This window comes from Mytilus californianus, unplaced genomic scaffold (genome assembly GCF_021869535.1).
Source record: "Mytilus californianus isolate M0D057914Y unplaced genomic scaffold, xbMytCali1.0.p SCAF_11, whole genome shotgun sequence".
Lineage (NCBI taxonomy): Eukaryota > Metazoa > Mollusca > Bivalvia > Mytilida > Mytilidae > Mytilus > Mytilus californianus.
The window spans coordinates 6,091,423-6,102,017 of NW_026262593.1; positions in this window are offsets into that span (position 1 = coordinate 6,091,423).

A 10,595-nucleotide genomic window follows, 5' to 3' on the forward strand; every position below is an offset into this window, starting at 1 on the left:
ATTTATTTCATTCCCGCCAAAAATAAAACGCAAAAATGAAAAACGTTTCAAGTATTAAAAAATATCTACCAGTGATTTTTTCATAAAAATTTCAAGAAGGAAAGTGCCATGTGTACTCTTCAAAATAAAGCAAAATAATATATATGTCACCGACCTTTCAAAAAAGTTATGATTAATTTTCATGTTTTTTTCTCGTTCGTTTTGAAGAAAAGAGTTGTCTTTCTTCAGAACATTGAATCTGACGTCATAGTACAAGTTTTCCTTGCTGGCGATGCATTTGCTGGCGCACTATTTGAAAAAAATTGCAAATTGGACGTTTGAAACCCGCATTTAAATTTTCAAGAATCAAAAATAACAACTATATTCACCTACTTTATTATCCGGTAATACAAGAGATCACATGTATGTATCAGTATCAGATCTCATGATGTTGTTGCCGCACAAAATTAACCTTTAGAAACACCATACGTCGGAATGAAAAATTGTTCGAAATAACCTTTTACGTCGCTTTAGGAAGGAAAGTCTGTTTTTGTCCTCTCCCTCTCATTAGCAAAATCATTGAAAATAAAAAGAGAAATGAAAGATGACACTGGCTAACTTACAGACTTTGACTATATTAGACTAGATGTGTGGGGTTTTTTGTCGCGTCAATTTCAGAACTTTGCCCTAGCGCACTCTTTCGCTACTGTTGACAGACGGACACACATTAGCACGGACGGACTTCTTTATACCATTATGTGTTCCGACTAAGACGAGCGTATGCAAATTATTCCATCTAGTTTGTGGATTCATTATTTCTGAATATTTAAAATATAAGAAAATTAAAATTATAGGTATAATATATGAATTAAAGTTTTTGATTCTAAAACGTTTAACATCCATTTAACCTATCATAAAATACAATCCCCGTTGTTACTACCTCACGTGTTTTTAATTCAAAAATTGATTTAGAATCTAAGAAATAATTTTCCGTTGAAAACTATAAAGTATTTCTCAAAACAGGATGAAATATTATGAATCTAAATAGCTCATTTTGGAAATTAAAACAAAGACAAGGTATGTATAGATTGCCGGCATTGAAAATCGAAATTTGTTTTCAATCTTTCTGGTCATTGTAGCTTTTTGAAAGTGAGAAATGTTATGTTGGATCTTTTTCCTGAAGCAATTGTTTTTGTCATAAGTTAAATTTACAATAAGTTTAGTTTTAAAAACCGTAAATTTTGATTTTAATTCACATTCACTGAGTATATTAATTTCTTATATTTTTTGCCTTAAGCTTCTGTGAGATCAGGCGAAATCTTTCATTTCTCCTTGAGACAATTTGAAATGAAACAAATGACAAAAGACAATGAACCTTTATCATTTTTATTTTTACTATAAGATTTTGTCAATTAAGCAGTATAGATAAAACTTAACTTCATTGCAAGATCACCATTATTTTACGAGAATCTTAAAGAAATAAGTTAATCTCAACATGCATACGTTGCCAGTATATCGAAACTTCTAGAAAATATTGTTTATCGGCCTAACCTTCTGAAAACTCAATTTTGAAAATCACATATTAAGTTAAAGTTCTAAGCGTAAGTCATATAAATTTACCAGTGTAAAGTTACACGGGCGTACGAGATTTGCGCCGATTTAACTGAAGAAATTTCGATCTTTAATTTGCGCCGATATGATTCTTTCATTAGCGCCTTTTTTTTATCACTAGCCCCGATACTATATTGCTATACGAGTAAATACATGTACATGTAGTAAACCTAGAATGTATATTGCATGGTAATATATGGATATAAACAGTGTTCCCTTATGTTTAAGATAATTTTGGTCATATTGTTCGAGAACTTCGTTTTGACACGAGAAAGAAAAGATGGACTTCGTTGTTGGCAAGTACAACAAGTATAGAAAAGTTGAAATGACAAGAAAGGAATATATCAGATGTATGGCATATAAATTCTCGACAAGGTAATAATTCATTGTACTAGTATTACATTTTTATGGATTTTATTGTGGTGCTTTGAAATGCTGTAAATAGAATTTTACTCCGTGATTTAAGTGGATGTAAACAGAGTGCACAAATATCTTTTGAATTGACTTATCCTGCTCGAAATTCTACTCCCACCGCCCATTTTTGAGCAGGGGACAACAGTTATATACATTATATAGTTGACAATTCATAACATATGTATAGCTGGATAACGGAAGAGGTTTATATTATAAATCAAAAAAATAACTTTCACCTATAATTTACCTGTACACAATCGGCGCAAATGAAAGACAAAATAGGCGCAAGTGAAAGAAAAAAAGTTAAATGCAGATCGGCGCAAATGCAAAAAGCCGAGTTCAAAATTTATATTTCATTATTTTATTAGTACGGAAGTCATAGATAGTGTAGTATCTTTTGTGTCCATTCGTGTTTAATTTCCACTAAATAACAGCGCGACGCTTAATTCCACTTTTCTTGGAAGACGTAATTTTAAGCGTACACCATGTTTGAATCCGTGAAAAACGCGAAATAGGACGTTATAATTTGACGTTTTTTCATGGCTAGAAACAACGTCATAGAGCTTTTATGTCACTACCAAGTTGCGTTAGTTGATGCGCATAAACAATAGGCTGTTTGGTCTTTAAAATGGATGGCGTCGTATTTGCCTCAATGGAATAACTCGACTGCATCTGAATATTTTGCCAAACGTTTATCAACTAATGTTTTTAATGACTGTTGAAAAGACTTTTGTTTACATCATGTCTTTTTGAACTACCTTCATTTGCAGCTTTTTTAATATATCGTTATCATACAAACAGATTGTTGCTGTTCCTTGTTTAGTTGCAACACCAAACTAATCACTAAACAGAAGAAGCAAGCACCACCTGCCTTGTTAATGGCCTGCGATTTTCTATACTTTCGTCCCAAATCTTTTGATGTTTGATAAATGTGGCACTTGGTTTTATACATGTTATAGTGCTCTTAGTTTAACAGAAGGTACTTCAAAACAAAACACTTTGTAACCCTTTATAAGGGAATTTTGATGATTTTAATATCTTAATGGCGGCCATCTTGGAAAAAGCCACCATATCGAATTTTCAAGTTGGGTCAATAGCTTATATTGTTCGAAGCACCTAGCACTACTTACATGAAAAATTTTAACTAATATAAGGGATGTTGGTTGATTTTTTTAAATCTTGGAAAAAGCCGCCATCTTGAATTTTCAAGGTGGATTTATAGCTAATATTTATTCGAAACACCAAGCACTACTACCATGCCAAAACCTTAAATTTGACCTTTTATAAGTGATATATGTTGATTTTGATATTTTATGGCGGCCATCTTGAAAAAAGCCGCCATTTTAAAATTATAAGGTGGGTCCATAGCTAAGGGAGCTGCCATTTGATTTTTATGGGGGGGGGGGGGGGGGGGGGTGTTAGGATGAAAAATGTTGTCCTGCATTTTTTTTTTATAGTTGTAATCTCTGTCCTGCATTTTTATTTTTACTCTATTCGGTCCTGCCTTTTTTTTTTTTTAGTTTATCCTGACTTTTGTTTACATAAATTGTCATCCTGCCTTTTTTTTGCAAAGTGTCTTATCCTGCCCTTTTTTTTTTACTCAAAACTCCTGTCCTGCTTTTTTTTCAAATTTCATCCGCTTAGCTTGACTTGATATCTTCAGCGCTCGATTTTATATCTGGACTTTACGTCATCAGCTCTTGACTTTGGATCTACTGCGCTTGATTTTACGGCGCATGCCTTAAATCAAAGTGCTGGATAGCACCTCTGGGAAGTTTGCAACTGTAGATGTGTATTATTTTAAATAGGTTATAGATGTGTATTATTTCAAATATGTATTTAATCACAGCTTTGATGTTTTTAACTAAACCATTTTCTTTTCAGCAATTAACAAATATCACTTATTTTCATGTGTTTGTCATATAAAATTTTGATATTTTCTATTGCAACCTTAAACTGTAGATCTAAAATAATCAAATATACAGTAAGCTCTGTTAATTTCTTTATGTGCCCATGCCATATCTAGGGCCTGTGATTTTATAGTATTTTTTTCCATTTGTAACTGGGCATAACCCTAACCATAACAGTAAAATGACGGCACCAAAATTCAAACTTGGTTTTGTGGTTAAAAGTATTGTGTATAAGTTTCGTAACATTTGGTTGAGGCACACTAAAGTTAGAGCACGGAATTGAAAAAAATTTGTAAGTGTTCCGCAGAACCTGGTGTCTCGCCTACTTTTGCTGATAATCGCAGGCTCGACAAAAATGAAGAAAAACAATAATAATAAAAAATTTCCTCTCTATACTATCTTTTGATTGTAAGAAGCTTCTGTCCAAGTTTGGTAAAAATCCAGGATAGTTTATGAAACTAATAAATGTTTTTAAAAATTTAACTGCAGACTGTATGTAATGTTTACTGGAAGAAAAGTCCATTAATAAGTAAAATACGGAAAAAACAAGAACAAAATTTTAACTAAATTTCCTTCTAGATACTAGCTTTTGATCATAAACAAGCTTCTGTCCAAGTTTGGTACAAATCCAGGCTAGTTTAAGAAAGTTTTTAAAATTTTAAAATTTTTAGCCACAGAGTGAACGTAATGTTTCCTGGCAGAAAAACTAAGTCCATTTATAAGTAAAATACTGAAAAAATGGATTTTTTTTTACAAAATTTACTTCTGGATACTATCGTATGATCATAAAAAAGCTTCTGTCCAAGTTTGGTAGAAATCCAGGATAGTTTAAGAAAGTTATTAAAATTTCAAAAACTTCAACCACAGAGTGAATATTTGTGGACGCCGCCGCCACCGACGACGAAATGTAGGATCGCTATGTCTCGCTTTTTCGACAAAAATCAGCAATTTTTAAATTTGTAAAGGAGCATAACTCTAGAACAGTAAAACTGACGCCACCAAAACTCTAACTTAATCAGTGTTTTGTGATAATGAGCATTGTGTACAAGATTCATAACATTTGGTTGAGACAAACTAAAGTTAGAGATCGTAAACAAAAAATTCAAGCAACTTTTCCATTTGTTAAGGAGCATAACTCTAGAATTGTAAAATCGACGCCACCAAAATTCAACCTGACCTGTGTTTGATGGAAATAAGCATTGCGTATAAGTTTCATACAATTTGGTTTAGGAAAACTAAAGTTAGAGAACAGAAACCAATTTTGGTATGTACAGACGTATGTACAAGTAAGGGACGTACATACTTACAGACGAAAAAGGGTAAAACTTAATACGGTGGGGACATAACAATAGCAGTATGACGACAGGAATAAAAAGTTTATATACACTAGATTCATAGAGGTGCTTATAACCCTGTAACACATTTTATAGTTGATGCTGTGAAATTTAGCATTGAGGAAATAACATTTGAGATTTTTGGTTCGTCATAATTATTTGGACTAGCACTGGGAGTAAGAAAGTCATTTTGCTATTACATGGACAGATTTTATTTAATCATGTAAATAATTGCTACAGCACTTGTCTTGATACACTGAGTTATTCTAAGTAGAAGCTGACTTGTCTGCCTTATCCTTGTAACGATTTGTGTACAAATGTAATTGTTAATCGTAATACTGAGGAGGCTGTGATATGTACGAACTGTCGTTGAGTCAATGTTTTTCAGCTGTCAGTTTGATCCACGTGACTCAGAGCATGCTGGACGAGTGAAGGTCCTTAAATCCACATTGGAATGTGAAACAGCTAGTATTTGAATAGCGGAATTTAAAAGTTTTCAAATGTTTTTGGCATCAAAACCTTCCGATCGATGTTTTGACAAAAACATGCACTTTTCTATCATAGCCGGTATTTACCTTTACTCATCCTTGGCGTGTGACATAAGCCATGATTATCGAGTATTTCTGTCACCTGTCTATAATTGTTTAATCAAACTTTTTCACTTGTCAATTATCCCACGGCTTGGTCAAAATATAAATCATGTTGCATTTAGTAACTGTAATGTCAGTCCTACTGGATTCTTTCGATACACTCGGGCTTTTACTTTATATTTAATAATAAACATTTGTAAATATCGTACGTAGTAAAAATTGCGCGGGAAAATGTTCATTCGTGAAATATTCATGGATTAAACGATGTCTCGCGTAGATTTCTTTTGATTTTCTCTTCAGCGCATGGAAAATCCGCGAATTAGTGTTTGTGATACTCATTTTCAAAATGAAGTTAAATTCACCTGAATTGTCGGTGAACATTTATTCCTTTTTTATTCAAGCTGTAATCTTTTCAAAAGGACTCAAAATTTCAAAAGCATCTTCCTAGAATCAGTTATCAAACACTAGTACCACATCATCTTGAAGCAGAACGTTTGCGATAGTCTGTCACCGGAAGTTTGAGGCCGACGCCTTAGGAAAGTATTGCTATAGCAAACTTCCAAAAAAACCATATCTCTTTATCTGTATGAGACCAAAAGGGCTCCGTACAATCAAGATCAACTTATTACATACAACTGTATATTTCTATGTACGCATTTAAATTATGTCCTTTAATCTGTCAAACTGTTCGTCCCAACACAAACAGATTTGCTATCTGTTAAATATTTGTCCAGTATTTGTCGCATCCTTGGCTTTCAAATGTTTAGGTTTGAGAGTTCATGTTGAAGGTAAATCGGAAAAGTACGGAAGCCGATAAGGGCCATTAAAAAAAAAAAAATTATGTCGTAATTACATAACATGTCGTAATAACGACATCACTATGTTGTAATTTCGACATAACATGTCGTTATTACGACATCGCTATGTCGTAATTTCGACATAACATGTCGTTATAACGACATCTCTAATTCGTAATTTCGACATAACATGTCGTTATAACGACATCGCTATGTCGTAATTTCGACATAACAAGTCGTAATTACGACAACACTATGTCGTAATTACGACATAGCTATGTCGTAATAACGACATCGCTATATATATAAAAGAATATGTATTATGATTGCCAAGAGACTAAATGACACAGAAATTAACAACTATAGGTCATCATAATGCCCTCAATAATGAGAAAAGCCCCCGCATAGTCAGCTATAAAAGAGGGACGAAAGATACCAGAGGGAGAGTCCCCGAAATTACAGCTGTTTAACAATTTAATTCAAACGAGTGAAAATAACGGTTTTAATAATGTACAAATAAAGACCGAAACACGAATATGTAACACAGCAACAAATGACAACCACTAAATTACAGACTCCTGACCGCTATGTGATAATAACGACAACCTTATAGTTTAACTTTTAACTTATTGAAGCGATAGGAATTTCAAAATGGTCGCCAGTAAAGGCAAAGTTTGTATCGTAAACAAATTCATCTTTTTTTTTGAGAATATTGAACACTTTATGCAATCAAGCTTAATTAAAGTTATTCACTAGCACCTCAGACTTGCACATACTAGAACTTTATTTATAATCAAGTCAAATGAGACCCAGTTGAATAGGGGAGCAATTCAAGCTCCCTGGAGCCTCTAATTATGTTTGGCATTGCAGGTTCTGAATAAGATGAATTTTAAGCTTTTCCCAATAAAGACTATGTTAAACTTTGGACTCATAGTGCTCAGACCCACGGCTCCTGTACCTTCATTTGTACACACTTGAATCTTAATGTACTACTGAGGCTTGATGCAAATTATAACTGCATTGCTATTGTTGGTTCTTAATGAGATTCTTCAAGCGTCCTCCCCATTGAAGCCCTATTAAAACTTTGTACCCCAAGTTCTTTTAACCACTGTTCCCCAGGACAACTATTCCTACAAACTTAGAGGGAGGGTTGGGATCCCGCTAACATGTTTAACCCCGCCACATACTTTATGTATGTGTCTGTCCCAAGTCTTTAATTTACATATTTGTTTTTCGTTTATTTTTGTACATAAAATAGGCCGCTAGTTTTTCTCGTTTGAATTGTATTACATTTGTCATTTCGGGGCCTTTTATAGCTGACTATGCGGTATGGGCTGTGATCATTGTTGAAGGCCGTACGGTTACCTATAATTGTTAATTTCTGTGTCATTTTGTTTCTTGTGGAGAGTTGCGTTTTTGAACAAACCAGCGTATCCCAAAGCCTTGATAACCTCTGTAGGCCCCAAACAAGACGAAAAAACATCAAAATTGGAGAGAAAACTGAAAATAAATGGTTTCTAACCTCAGGGATATCAACCCTTGGCATGCTGAATTGTTATCAGAAATTGTCTAAATTTCGTGTATTTGTAAAAATATGCAAATGATATGCAAATGCTGATGCTGATGCATACTGATTGCATTAAATCTAAGATAGCCAAGGGTTAATATCCCTGAGGTTAGAAACCATTTTTTCAGTTTTCTCTCCAATTTTGATGTTTTTTTCGTCTTATTTGGGGCCTACAGAGGTTATCAAGGCCTTGGGATACGCTGGTTTGTTCAAAAACGCAACTCTCAACAAGAAACCAAGCGACACAGAAATTTACAATTAAAGTCACCGTACGGCCCTATTAATGCCATGTTATGTCGAAATTACGACATGTTATGTCGAAATTACGACATAGTGATGTCGTTATTACGACATGTTATGTCGTAATTACGACATAAATTTTTTTTTTTGAATGGCCCTTATCGGCTTCCGTAGAAAAGCGCGTCGTTCGCATTAAAATTATAAAGCGTTTATTGTTTATTTCCGATTTTTCCAACCTATCTGTCCAGTGGTGTAAGTCCAACATTAGTTTGAGGATTTTATCTTTTTCAGTCAGCTTAAATAACTTTCAAATTAGTATTGCAATGCGAACTGAATGTTTAGAAATCAATAGGGTTGCATTTTTACGTTCAAAGATATTATGAGGTTCTCATCTGAATTGTATATTTATGTCTCAGTTTGTATAAATGTTTGAAAAAAAAATTTGGTATTGAAATAAGGAGATGTACGTACTGTTGCCAACGAGACAACTATCCAACACTGTTTGCACTGATTTCTACACATGGTAAGGTTTTTGAGATCAGCTTGGTCGTGCCCAGGTGATCTCAAATGACGGCTTACGGGGAGGTCGGGCTTGCAGGTGTAGTCACTTCGATGACCATTCATGTGTTTGTTGAATGGCCGTTCTGTCTCGCCAACATACTGCATGCCACATCGACACTGACGAAGGTATACAACATTCTGGGTTTTGAAAGTTACATTGCAAAATGTAGTGTACACAGACCCAGTGGAGTGGCAAGTAAATGTTTGAGTATTCAGTATTTGTTGGCAAGTCAGACATCGTCTGTTACCACACGACTTGATCCATCCTGCAGTTGAACAGCTTTTATTAAAGGAGACATCAGCTCTCACAAACAAGTCTGTCAGACTTGCTGGTCTCCGAAAAGCTAAGACAAGAGGTTTGGGAAAGATCTTGGATAATTTAGGGTTCTTGGCAATAGTTTGCCAATTGGCATGGATCCAACGTGAAAGGTTAGTAAAGGCGGGATTGTATGTTAAAACAAATGGAACTATTTTGCTGTGCCTCTTCTGTTTGTATTGTAATAGGTCATTGCGGCTGTTATTGTTAGCACGTGCAAATCCCTTATCTATGTCCCATTTCTTATAACCTCGTTTGGTCAAAAATCCGCGAAGTTCCTGTAACCGTTTAGTTACAGCCTCCTCAGAGGAGCAAATCCGCTTTACTCTGAGAGCTTGACTATAGGGGATACTTTTTGTACAGTGTTTGGGGCGACAGCTTTGGGAGAAAGGTACTGATGTATATATATATATATATGTATTTAAAATTTAAATGCTTCTTTTATAGTGGGATGTAAAACTGTTGATGGAAGCAGATTATGTATGAAGTGTCAAAGCAATTCAGAGTTCAATCAAGCTTTTGTTTGTTTATTTGTTTTACAAATCCTTTGCATTGTTGTAGTGATGTCATGGATTGCACATGCAGTCATGCATTGCACATGCAGTCATGGATTGCACATGCAGTCTTGGATTGCACATGCAGTCATGTATTGCACATGCAGTCTTGGATTGCACATGCAGTCATGGATTGCACATGCAGTCTTGGATTGCACATGCAGTCTTGGATTGCACATGCAGTCAGGGATTGCACATGCAGTCAGGGATTGCACATGCAGTCAGGGATTGTACATGCAGTCATGGATTGCACATGAAGCCATGAATGGTATGAAATATTAGGACATACTGTGGATTCATGATTATTCATTGGATACCAATTTTTAAGGATTTTGTTGGTAAAGGTTAACCACTATTTCAAATGTTCAACAAAAATACACATTTTCTATTGGCATATACACAGACTTTGGCAAAATTAGGAAATCAATTATCCAGGAAAATACAATTTTCTATTGGCATATACACAGACTTTGGCAAAACTAGGAAATCAATTATCCATGAAAATACAATTTTCTATTGGCATATACACAGACTTTGGCAAAACTAGGAAATCAATTATCCATGAAAATACAATTTTCCAAAAATCCACAAAAAATTAGTATCGACGAAAAATAAAAGAATCCACAGTAACACATGACTTTACATCACCATGTGATAGTAGTTTGCCAACCATAGATGTTTGAATCCTTAGGAAATGTATATGTGATGTAAATATTACAAGG